Genomic DNA, 14124 nt, shown 5'->3' on the forward strand with positions numbered 1-14124 from the left:
CTGCCACATGTGTATTCCACCAACCCGCATTGGAGCAGCGTGGTGGAATATGCTCCATACCTTCTCCTCAACGGGAGAGGAGGCCTTAGCCCAGCAGTGGGAAATTTACAGGCTGATTATGTTTTTTTATGTTTTTATTATAATTTTATTAATCTATCATATTATACTTTATATCATCTATCATATTATACTTTAATATAATTATGCTTTACAAATTGAAGTAAATAAATTCACGCGAACTCGAAAAATGACAATTTATTTAATTCAATTTAAATAAGTTTATTACTTAGAGTTCAATTTAACTTTCGAATCATCCATTGTTTAATTAACGTAGTCATTAATAAAATTACAAATATAATGAATCACTTAGTGAGATCACAGTTACGTTTACGCTGGTAGCTTCCCATAAAAAGTAAATAAAATTTCAGCACAAAGGATGTACAGTAATGTCATCAACGACACCTCTACATAATGTAAAACAAACTCGCGCTTCTCGTCGTCTTTACGCTTAGATCTTTTAAACTATGCAACGAATTTTAATGTAGTTTTCATTAAAAAAGACTATAATGTCAACTTACCCAGCAGGAAAAAGAAAAAAACTTTATTTTTTTTCTTTAATCTAAAAATTGTAAATAGCTCCACACGGCTACAATAAGGGTTTATTGTAGTCGTGTGGAGCTGGGATGAGTAGCTAGTTCAATATAATTTACCCTAATAGGATATAAAATACTTAAAAAAAGTGAAGGCGTTATTATTATTTTTAAAGAAATAAAATAATACAAACTCAGGAACTTAAAATGAAGTAGTTTTTTTTATACGGTAGTTGATTTGTTCAAGACACTAAAAGTTGATCTCTACTACTACTACTATATAAATAGAGCTGGGAACACAGAACACTGTCGTATCACCGATATTGACTGAAGTTTTATTTCAAAGATAATTAAATTTTATCCAACATGAAATGCTATTTTTTTTTTTTTATTTACTTTACAACATCCACGGGCTCACAGTTGCCCGTGCCTTTTTTTACATTTTATTTTTATAAATTGTGGCGTTATTTTATATTTTTACTGAACATCAGCAGATCTTCGCTGGACTTCGACCTTGTCGTCTTCTTGGAAGACGTGGCCCACACTGACATTTTTTTTTTTTTTGTTTTTTTTCAATTTAACATAATATATAATGCTAATTTAAATAATAAAAAAAAGTAAAATATATACAAATTATATTTGTTGTATCTGCATATGTAATTTTCTTAAATAACTTCTGTAGGCTTAATCATTTTAAATGTCATTTATATATATTCCATAATAGTGTATCAAACTAACGCCACATTCTCAACAGTTTGGTTTTACTAAAGGTCGCTCGACTACTGATGCGGGTATAGCATTTGTTGAGCACATTTATGATGCGTGGGAGAAGTCACAAAATGCTATTGGAGTTTTTTGTGACTTATCAAAAACTTTTGATTGCGTTAGGCGTGATATTCTTCTAGAAAAATTTAAATATTATGGAATCAAGGGACCTACATTGAAATTCATTTCCTCCTACCTTAATGAAAGAGTTTTGAAGGTTGTTGTTAACGGTGCAAAATCAAATGGCGCTCTGGAGCAAATGGGTGTACCACAGTGTTCAATTTTAGGACCTCTCCTGTTATTAATATATTGTTAGCGAGTAGCCCTAGCCCCCATTATGGTGTTATGTCATTGCATTATATCATTAATTATATCAAATTATTATTATTATTAATAATAAATAATTTGGTACTAAATGCCAAAAAGACTAAATGTATTTTGTTTTCTCTGCCAAATGTCAAATCAAATTCTTCTGCTGTCATTTTGAATAATGAAAGGCTTGAGTTTGTTGAGTCGACGGCCTTTCTAGGAATAACCCTCGACTCCAAACTTCAGTGGGGCACTCATATGTATGCCCTAGCAGGGAAACTAAGTAGTGCCATTTATGCAATAAAAACAATAAGAAAAAAAGTGAGTAAAATAAACTATTATTTTAGTAATTTTCACAGTCTTATGTCATATGGAATGTTGTCATGGGGTAATGCAGCAGATATTGAAATAGTATTTATTCTGCAGAAAAGAGCTATCCGAACTATTTACAATATTAGCTCTAGGACATCATTACGCGAAAAATTTAAAGAAACAGGTGTATTAAAGGCTGTTTCACGATATATTTATGATAATATAATGTTTATATAGAAGAATATACAAAAGTATTCCATAAAAGCTGATATATATACTATTAATACAAGAAATAAGAATAAACTTGTAACCCCTACTTTCCGTTTCCATACGGTACAGAGAACGTTTTTGGGCAATGGTATACGCATATATAATAAGATACAGGGAAATGTAACCAATTTACCATTTACAAAATTTAAGAGGTTTATTAAGACTAAATTAATAAATAGGTCTTATTATTCATTAAAAGAGTACTTTTTAGAAAAAAAACGCCTGGATTTAGGTTCGGGTTCCATCACAGGACACTAATTATTGTAAAAAAAACAGCATTGTAAATCTGTTTATTTGAAAAGAGCAACTATGCGAGTTTATTGCCGTTTCTTCTCGCTGGAGGCTGCTTTTCGAAACGGTGGTAGTATTTTAATATCGACGATTCAAAAACGCTTCGTTGTGAAGTTTAAGTTTAAAACCGCATTTAAATTCGTTGCATAGTCGTTGCGTAGTAGAGGCGTCGTTAATGACTAGAATTTTATTTACTTTTTATGGATAGCAAACAGCGCAAAATTATTATTAAACAGTGATCTCACTAAGTGATTCATTATATTTGTAATTTTATTAATGACTATTTTAATTGAACAATGGATGATTCGAAAATTAAATTAAATTAAATTTTGTTACAAACATAATAACTATTAATGGCTTATAATAATAAAATAATAATATATAATTATTTTTAATCTTAATTAAAAATCGAAATATATTGTTGTAGGAATTGCATTCAACATTATTGTTCATACATGCGTCGACGTCCAGAGACGCGCTCCGACTAAATTAAAAACCAAATTCGGGAGCTATTTATACTACGCGAAAATCGGCAAGCGCATACGGCGCTCACCCAGCGCGCTCTATCGGATTTTCGTGTCAACACACGAAATGAACATACGAAATTGCGACGTCGTCATTGGTCGAAAAATCGAACATTTAATTCGTAGTTTAATTTCCAAAATATTTTCAATTCTAATGTATAACTTTTAATTGGCTGAATCATAATTTTTATCATTGTAAATTGTGTAACTTTCTATTGGTAGAAAAGTAAGCGTTTTCTTTGGACGAAAGAATTTGTAAATATGCACTGTAATTATTTCATTGGATAATATTATTCCTAGTTTTTGTATATATATCGACACATTTTTAAAATAAAATCATTCCGATCCGACCAGCAAGAAAGTGTTCTTTTATTCAAGAAATATCTACGAATAGTAACAACAAGTAAGCTAGGGACCAGTACCCCTACATTGTAATTAGCTTAATTATTTATCACTATCTATATTAAAAATATACCGGATAAATCAAATTTACACATTTCTTGACAAAAAGAAATCATATTTATATTTCAAAATTATTAAAAATTTTATGACAAAAATTGATCATATTTATATTTCTAAATTATTTAAACAGTATTAGTTAATAATTGCCATAGCCAAAACTTCTGTTAAATCTTAATTTATTTAATTAGTTACTTATTATAATAAATCTGTCCGGAAATCATAGGCTTAACGCCATAGGTACAAAACAAATGTGAATGACTTGCTTGATACATTCTACATTCCAAAATAAGAAATATAACTTAGTATTATCTAAGATTGATTCTAAAATATGAATTACAATTTATTATTCTACATTTTACTTATTTTATTGCTAAAAGTAGATAATAATATTTCCTGTATTATTAAATCCCAAATTAGCTGATAGATGTCATTTTACAGATTATAAGTTTTATTTGATTTGTTACATATATTGACAACAGATGGCAACACGGCGAACGCCCATGGATTTAGTTTAGTTTTAATTTGTTACATACATTGAAACCAGATGGCAGCACGGCCGAGCGCCCATATACAAGTACTTATGTACTTTTGTATTTCTTTTATGTGTGGATTATATTATAAATATTATATATATCGCTTTCTTCTACAGAATCTAGAATTAGAGCAAAATTGTTAGTTGCATTTGACACATATACCTAAGTATATATAGTTTCGTAGTTCGGTTAAAATGAACATTAACTAATAATTGAACATTTTTTTTAAATTTGATAATCTATTTATTATATGTGTATCTGAAACACACAGCTTTGCTTGAAGACCTCTTTGATGTCTCCTGGTGTAAGAATACAAACGCTATGTGTAATCAATTGAAACAAACAAAATGTTTAATATATTCTATATATTGAACTTACTTCACTGAACCCTATAATTGAATATATTTATCACATCACTAGAAATAATATTTAAACATAAAATGTATATCCATCTATAACTATAACTATAACTATAACTGAAATAAAAAAAATAACAAAAAGTATCTCAGGAATACAAATCAAATAGAAACGAAGTTAATAATAAATAATTATTCATTTTACCCCTAGGTGAATTAAGTAACTTTATCAATTGAGATCAATACTTATCAGGAAAAATATACTAAGTTTATATATTATACTTTCAATTTACTCTTAAACATTAAATCAAAATAATAATAGCATTTAATTATTTTTTTTTTTTTTTTTAATATTATGATAACATAATAAACATCCATTTACAGCGGTTTCTGCTACAGAATCTAGAGTTGGAGCAAAATTGAACAGAACAGATATATTGTATTTGTAACATCTACATTTAAAATATTCTCCTCATTTTAAACATTTAAAAATGGCATTATGCAAAAATAATTCTGTTATTACTATTTGTCATCCGCGGCTTCGTGGTGATGTCCGAAGTGTTAGACAAAAAAAAGTAGCCATGTCCTCAGTTCATGTTTGCTTCATACTAAATTTATATAAAAGGTACGTTCAATTATTTATCTATTAATCCTATTTATTTATTTATCCAAAGCGCCACTTTGTGTTTTGGTGAAATGAATATCAAAACATTTAAAACAAAGTTCATCGCGCCACAATGTCAAGCCACCTATTCCAAGTTCAAACCAAGTAAAGGTTAATAACTAAAAATTGAATTAACATAAACACATGAAAATTTGTTTATTTATTGTTTGTTTATTTATTATTAATCTGCATGCGTTTAATGGAATTCCTAATTTCGTAAATACGGTTAACGGTTACGGTATACGGCTAACGGTTAAAAAAGGCATTTTTTACGATTTGTAATATTTTCTATGTTTCGAAATTAAAATACTAACTCAAACTTTTTTTACACTTAATGAAACGAAGCCAACCAATAATTACAACAGAAACAGCATATGGTAGAATTAGGTTCCAACTGAAAGTGACACTAAATACATAATTATTCTGTTTAAAAATTCATACTAACCACATTTATTACGTATTCAATTGTTATGTACATAATATAATATAACCCACTTCTTATCCCGCCTCAAGGGATAGACCCTTGATCCCACATTTCACACGGTTAAAACTTGTAACATCAGGCCTTAAACGGAGGCCTTTAAATGATAATTATTAAATATAGTTTAGTTAATTTAATTAAATATCGGTTAACTTAAATATAGTCTGCTCAATATTTCTAATTAAAATAATATAAGCTCTGTATTTCTTTAAGCATAATTCTTACGAAATCATTCATAAAATTGCATAATAATATAATATCAAATGTCTATAAATATCTTTATCTTTTAGTAAAAAAAGTATAGTTTCTTGCTTTGACTACAAAAATCTTTCGCTCAATTTAATATCGTAGTAGGTATTTACTGCGGCTTGGAGACATAAAAATAACATAGGAACAACAATTCTATTTTTACACTAATCAGTATTTTTTGTATTATTATATATTTAACAATCTTAGTTGTCGTCATTGAATTCCGCATGGAAACTGCCATTTTTTATTCCTTAATAAACTTTGTTCCGGTTTATATATATAGAATTCACATGGATAGCCACCTAACCGATTACTATTGTCTTCCGACATGTTGATTTTACTAATTCAGTGAGTACGCACGTCTGGCGCTGGCTCTGTCCCAAGACCAAGAGACCAAGTGCCTCACTCAACATAGGAACACACACTGTCAGATACACTATTAATTCTTTATATTTCCACCTTAGGGCTGTGTAATAAACTTGCCCGTCTTATATTTCTTACAATTATAAAAAATATTTCATACTTTTCGTCCTATTTTGTCAAGCTCTATACTAATTCGTCTTCAAAACTTTAATAATAACAACTTATATTTTTTATATTTTGAATTTTTTGCCACGTTCATGTTAAAAATAAAATGTTTTAGTTATTAACCTTTACTTGGTTTGAACTTGGAATAGGTGGCTTGACATTGTGGCGCGATGAACTTTGTTTCAAATGTTTTGATATTCATCGCAGTATCCGAATGTTCTCTGATATTAATTTTATCAATAGGCTCTGGGAAAGTTGCTATTATTAATAAGCAAGTAGCGATAAATAAACTACGGTATCAATATTTCTATTTTTTTAATAATTAGTAATATTTCACCAAAACACACAGTGGCGCATTGGATAAATAAATAAATAAGATTAATAGATAAATAATTGAACGTACCTTTTATATAAATTTAGTATGAAGCAAACATGAACTGAGGACATGGCTACTTTTTTTTTGTCTAACACTTCGGACATCACCACGAAGCCGCGGATGACAAATAGTAATAACAGAATTATTTTTGCATAATGCCATTTTTAAATGTTTAAAATGAGGAGAATATTTTAAATGTAGATGTTACAAATACAATATATCTGTTCTGTTCAATTTTGCTCCAACTCTAGATTCTGTAGCAGAAACCGCTGTAAATGCATGTTTATTATGTTATCATAAAATTAAAAAATATATATATATTTAATTAAATGCTATTATTATTTTGATTTAATGTTTAAGAGTAAATTGAAAGTATAATATATAAACTTAGTATATTTTTCCTGATAAGTATTGATCTCAATTGATAAAGTTACTTAATTCACCTAGGGGTAAAATTAATAATTATTTATTATTAACTTTGTTTCTATTTGATTTGTATTCCTGAGATACTTTTTGTTACTTTTTTATTTCAGTTATAATAAGATGGATATAAATTTTATGTTTAAATATTATTTCTAGTGACGTGATAAATATTGGAAACAGAGAAGTCCTCTATAAATCTCATCATCATCAGTTTCAAAGCTTTAGTTTTAGGTAAAGTGGATAAGCCTTTGTGTTCTTACTCCAGAAACTAGTTTTGCTATCTTTCTTCTAGAAGATCTAAATCTCCTATTCTCCCTTTTAAAAGAAGTATCATTTAGGCCTAATGTCAAGCACGCCTTTTTTACTTTGTCATAGGGCTTTGCGTAAGCCCATACCGACTATTTATCACATATGTATTTTACTGCCAAACAGCAATACATACAATTGTTATGTTGTGGTTGAAAGTAGCTACGGGTACAGTCTGTACCCGTAGTTACTTTCCGTACGTCCTTTACCGTAAAGGATATAACTTCTTAGTTCTTAAGGTTGGTAGAATACTGGCAATGCAAGAAATAGTGTTTTACGGCGCTAATGTCTATGGGCGTGATCACTTACCATCAACTGGTCTACTTGTTCGTCCGTCTACTTATGGTATAAAACAACCGTAACATTTGTTTTCTGGATTTTTTTTTATCTACTACGTTTGAATATAATCAGAATGAATGAAATAGAGTTATTATTATTATTTTCATTTTATTTTATTCATACTATGTACATACAAGTATGTTAATAGACCCTCCATCTTCCTAGTGATTTTAACTGACTGTTTTATTGATTACGGTACAGGGTAAAGTGAGTCGTTGGGCATGTGCTCACGATCCATTGCAAGTTATTGTCTCGATACTTGAGCTCATTAAATGCTTTCATTAATTAATATAGTGTAGAGATTATATAACACTTACATAGTATTTTTAATATAAAATAACAGCCTGTCAATTTCCTACATCTGGGCCTCTTTTCTTTTGAAAATAAGGTTGTAGCCGGCTTTATCAGTATTACTTATATCATCATTTTGTGTGAGGTGAATATAAATATATATGTTTATTACCTGAATATATTAAAAAATATGAAAAATTATAGATACGTAGTTACATTTAAAAATGAAAAATAGCACGCACAGTTCTTATAAAGTTTAAAACATGTTCACAACAGTGATGTTCGATTTGTAAACCGTGACGAAGCCGTGACATTTTAAATAAAGTTAAATGACCGCTTATCATCATTGGAAAAATAATCTATCTGGATTTTAAGTAACTGGGCGTGTTATGAGTACAACAAAATTCTTTCAGACCCTTTTTTCTTTAATTCTTAGACTAGTTGTTGTCGCTCGTTTTAGGCGTTGGTCGTCAGGTGATAGGCATAAAAAAGTAGCCTATGTACTTCTTTGGGGTTCAAGTTTGCTTCAAACCAAATTTCACCAAATTCTGCTTAGTGGACAGACAGGCAGATAAACAGAGTTACTTTCGCAATTATATTATTGGTATAGATTTTGTACGCATGCCAATTGTCAATCGGTTAAGGCATTTAAGAGAACAACAAACTAATCTACTTTTAATATATTGTAACTAATAACATTAAGAGTTACAGATTTTACCTTAATATTAAATATACTCGATTGACTTGAAAATCTAAAATAACGTTGTTAACCTGTGAATCAATAATCGTATATAAATATCATCTTACGTATAGTTATTCATACAATGATCAATTAAATATTATTGACAACACCGATTTCAACCTTCTTAAAAACATTACTAAATTCTATTATTATTGTAACATGCTGCGTGCAAATTATTTTATCTACTACAGGATAAATATCAGAATACTAACATAATATCAGCCCAGCATCCCGTAGTTGTATTACTAAGCTGACGACTGCAAAAGTGACCAGAAATATCTAGGAGACTTGGACAAGCATAGATTAAGCGATACCGCATGTTTATGAAAACAGAGCGTTCATTTTTTGATGAATGCTCTGAACATTGTATGCTTACGATGACGTCACGCCAGCCATACTTAAACATCGTTAATAGAAGATTTTAAAATTAATTACATCTATTTGAGCAACAAAATTACTTACCAAAGGTAGGTAATACCCCCATAAACTCAATTTACTTAACCTAAAAGTTTTTTACATTTTCAAATGGCATAATTACAAACACAACCTAAAGTGGTCGCTTGTCGAGTTTGTGCATAGCAGAAACTTCGGGCACACTTGCTCCGACGGCTTCTATCTATCTAACCTTCTCTAAATCTGCGAGTACGACTTTTTATACATATTATGTATACCATACATATTATTTACTTATATTAAAAGGTTCGGCTGCTTGTGTTTCTCTTTCACACATCCTCTTATTAAATAATTATCAACTGAGACAACAATTGGCAAATCGTCTTGAACTTTATTTATTTTTTTTATTTTATTATTGATTTCAATAGTGTAAGTAATACTCGGTCTTAAATAAAAATTCAAGCTATGGCATATTACGCTCTCCGTAGCTTGAAATTTTATTAATTAATTATTTTACAAATACCCCTAAAGCTATTTTTTAAAATCATCAATACTTAATTAATTAGCTTTAATGATCAGTTATTTTAATAATTTGTAAATATTATAATCTGCAGGTATTGATATAAAATGTTAATAATAACAGAATTACAACACATTGTTTGATCTCGCGTGTGTGAATCACTAGTGATATACTTGTAATATTATATTTTATTTTGGGAATTGAATGATAAAATCTGTCATGTCAAAAGTGTCAATAGCTAAGTTAAGGACAAACATCTGGCAGGGTTTTATAAATAGCATTGACTTGTTTGTGCCTTGTCGACCGATTGATAACAACATCTTCTGAATTGTACCAGAACGTACTCTTTCCAGAATTGTCTGCGGGATTTTCTACTTATGTGTAATATAATAATAAATATAAAATACCTCATAGCTATCTAAACATATACCGTTAAGGCATTTTTAACATTGTTAATTAGGAACCCAATGAAAGGAAAAGTAAGCTAGTAAGTACATAAGCCTATACTTCTAGTTAACGAGCCAATATGGCCCAGTGGTTAGAACGCGTGCATCTTAACCGATGATTGTGGGTTCAAGTCCATACAAGCATCACTGAACTTTCACGTGCTTATTCAATGTTTATAATTCATCTCGTGCTCGGCGGTGATGGAACACATCGCGAGGAAACCTGCATGTGTGTAATTTCAACGAAATTCTTCTACATATGTATCCACCACACCGCATTGGAGCAGCGTGGTGGAATATGCTCCTATATGAAACCTTCTCCTCAAAGGGAGAGGAGGCCTTAGCCCCCAGTGGGAAATTAAAAGGCTGTTAATGTAAAAAAATATATATATGTTTATAATTCTCATGCATAGCGATTACAGAAAATGTCCTGAGGACATTTTAACAAGCCGAATGAAAGTATTGTGGTGAATAAGAACAAAATCTTCTTCTCAAAAGGACATCTGCCGTAGTCCAGAAGTGGACATCATACAGGCATAACTAGGTTAATCAATAGTTTATGTATTTGTAAACTCTAACTTTTCTAAAATAAAATATATTTGAAACCAAGAAAGCGATATTAATTTTACTTTGTTAATTAAAAAGTCATTTGTTAAAAATTTGTATTCCGGTACAGTCGGTGAGTCCGATTAATTTGAGACAAAACGCGTCAATGCATTTTTCAAGCGAAAAAAGGATATACTATGTATTAGTTGCAGTTGAATTATATAACTTTGTTTTTAAATTGTTGGAATAGAGTATCTATCAGAGGAATCTCGCTTGTTATTCTCGATATAATCTACCTTCCAAAACACGGGTGCAGCTTTTACATTTATATTAATTCTGTAAAATTATGATTCAAAAGTGCGTATGAAAGCCAATTTGAATAAATTCATTTTGAGTGGATTTGACATTTAAAAATGTTCGACATAATTCGAATTTCATATATTAATATTAATTGACGAAAACGGATAAAATATGTTGAAAGAATATATGAGCTTAATTAACCTTGACACGTTATGACCGCATGCGACCGGAATTAGCTTGTGTAAGATGCATCAACACTGACAGCGATATATTAAGTAAACAGTTAAAAAAAATAGAGAACACATCAATTGATGTACTCGTAAATAAATCCAAGCGGATATTAAAGAATATCTACATACGTTCAATAACTTCAATCTTTGTAATTTATTATCGGATTTCGACAACTGAGTGAACATTTTCTTATACATACTGTATAAGAAAATAGTTAATTAGGTACCTATTATTTGATATTAATGAAGTATCAAAATTAATGAGCTGAGTAATAATAAAATAAATGGATATCGTGAGTGTTTATGTTTTAATTGAGTACATCAAAATAAAAATAAAAAATCTCGAAGGTGTGTGACGAACTAATATTAATTTATTTGCATTTGTATTGTTAATATTTTATACAAGAAACATTTTATTTGGTCGGTTAATTTCGTTGGCCCAATAAAATATATATTTTTGCTTCATTAAAACTAATAAAACTCAAATATTTTTGCGTAATTGATCGTAGTTATCATTAATATAAACTCATAAAATATAATACTATACATACGTACTAATCGATTAAATATTGTATAGTTATTTAACTATAAATAAAGCTGTATTCGCTATATAATGCCTGCCCGCGCTGCCTATCCAAATACGCCGTAAAATAACTTACATATATTATATTATATACCTAACAAAAGTACGTAGATTTATTATTTGCCTTTGTGCGTATAAAATTGATTAATGTTGTAAGACTAAAACGCAATAAGGATTTTATAATCATGAATTAATTCCGCAAAAAGTATGCATTGTAATTTTATATCTACGTGGGAATATGCACATGTTATGCATTTACTCAATGTATTTGCATCGTATAATGAGGTTGACTATCTGGTAATTACTAGTAAGGATCTAGAACAGTATTGACGTTATCGGGAATAAAATACAGAAGCTGACATCTGCTACTTAGACAAGTGAAACTAAACTTGTTCGTTTTGAAAGGCATCCATAGATAATATTTACTATGCTTCGAAAAATCAATGACCAATAATTACCAGCCCTAGTATATAATAACAAAGTAAATTACTTTAAATAATTAATATATTGTTTCATTTAAAATTTCATATAATATTTAAAGATTACAGTGTCACATAAATTATATTTATAAAGAAGTAAATGATTATTATTAACAATTAAATATTCTATTAAATATAACCTATTGCTCTTAAAGATTTATTACAGTGCTTAATAAGGCGATAAAAATAATAATACGTAAGTAGGTGAGTATCCAGAAAGCAGCATACAATTTTTCTAAGGCCATAGCTAAGCGGTCGCTTACACTGGCGCCGGGCCGGGGTTATCGGCGGGCGCGTGCGGTACGCCTGTCGGCGTCGCGACGCGCATAAATATAACGTAGGGAAAAGACACATTCTAGTCTATTAAGTGCGTTAAAGCTCAGCAGTCAAAATGGTGAGAAGTGTACTACGTGGCGATATTTGCGGGTACTGCAATGCCTGTGTTCGTATAAGATTGTGCGCAGCGAGAGGTCGCAGTCCAGAGCCATTGGAATGCGCTTACAAGCATATTTTAGAGTCGTATGCCGGCACCGGTAGTGGAACTGAAAAATTACTAGATACGCCAAAACCAGCCTGTGCTTCGTGTCGTTGGACATCGGACGCCCAATTTCCGGAAACACCTCCGTCTTCAAGCGATCTTAGTTTAGAATGGAGTTCTCAATCATCACATAGACCTCGTACGAGACGACGCAAGAGGTAGAATTATCGATTGATGGCGAAAAAGTCTGGAAACAACTCATCGGAGTTGAAAGTGAAAGCAGATGGCGTCGTCTCTTGATGAACGATAGAGCCTTATCCTTTGCTAGTCAATACGCTGTATATTGTTTATAATTTACAGAGATGATGATATTGTAATTATTATATTTAATAAATTATTTCGATTTAAAATTTATGTTTTTTTTATTGTACATTTTTATTAGCCAATTTCACATTGACATAAAAATATAGTATTTAAGTTATTAAAACACTTAAGAGTTTTGTCAATTATTAATTGTCTTTTAATATTGAGTTATAACTCAGATATTGTATTTATTACATAAATATATATTCAGAACTAAAATTAAATTTAAAACTTAAACAATATTTATAGTTATACACATATATATCTATATATTTCATTTAGTTTTTACATTTATATGTAAAAAACAGTCAAAAAACATGTATTTTCTAGTAAGCTTAACACATTACACCTAAAATTGAAGGAAATCAAATACAAATACACACACACCACTATATTAAAAAACTTTGAAATATTAATAATAAAATATAATAAAAAGACTTCATGTATGGTGTGATAATAATAGATGATTTACACGAAACAATTTATTAATTATAATTGCATATTGCTATCTATATATAAATAGTCAAAGACTAAACAGTTCTGTATCTTTTTTTTCTGTTTATCAACAGATTTTCGCTGTTTTTTTTGTTTGGTAATTAATATAAATTCATTTAACTATGTATTAAAATGACAGATTTAAAAAAAAAAATTGAATTTGATAGTTTTAACTTACTAGTCTTTTCCACTGCTCAATGTGACCAGTGAATAAGACTAGAAAAACCAAGTAACACAAAGTACTTATACAAAATTAATAGTAAAAACTATGTAATTTGTATTATCATTTTCATCATCATCATCATTTGTATACATTGTGTGAGGTATAGCAATAAACGCCATTTTATTTAAATTTTAAAATTGAACTTGAATTGAATTGTACTGGTCATGGAGTCTTAGTCCTCCTGTACTAAGTATATATATATACTTGTGTATGTGTTGTTAGCTTAATTGGTAGAGCAACACAAGCATGTTTATTAC

At 29.6% G+C, this 14124-nt stretch overlaps 1 protein-coding gene across 1 annotated transcript in view; it reads left to right on the forward strand.

Annotated features, from left to right (window-relative positions):
• LOC135193686 (vitelline membrane protein Vm26Ab-like) overlaps positions 1-14124 on the forward strand; it is a 378568-nt gene that overhangs the window by 111505 nt on the left and 252939 nt on the right. The window lies entirely within an intron of this gene.

This window comes from Vanessa tameamea, chromosome 16, assembly GCF_037043105.1.
Source record: "Vanessa tameamea isolate UH-Manoa-2023 chromosome 16, ilVanTame1 primary haplotype, whole genome shotgun sequence".
Taxonomy (NCBI): Eukaryota; Metazoa; Arthropoda; class Insecta; order Lepidoptera; family Nymphalidae; genus Vanessa; species Vanessa tameamea.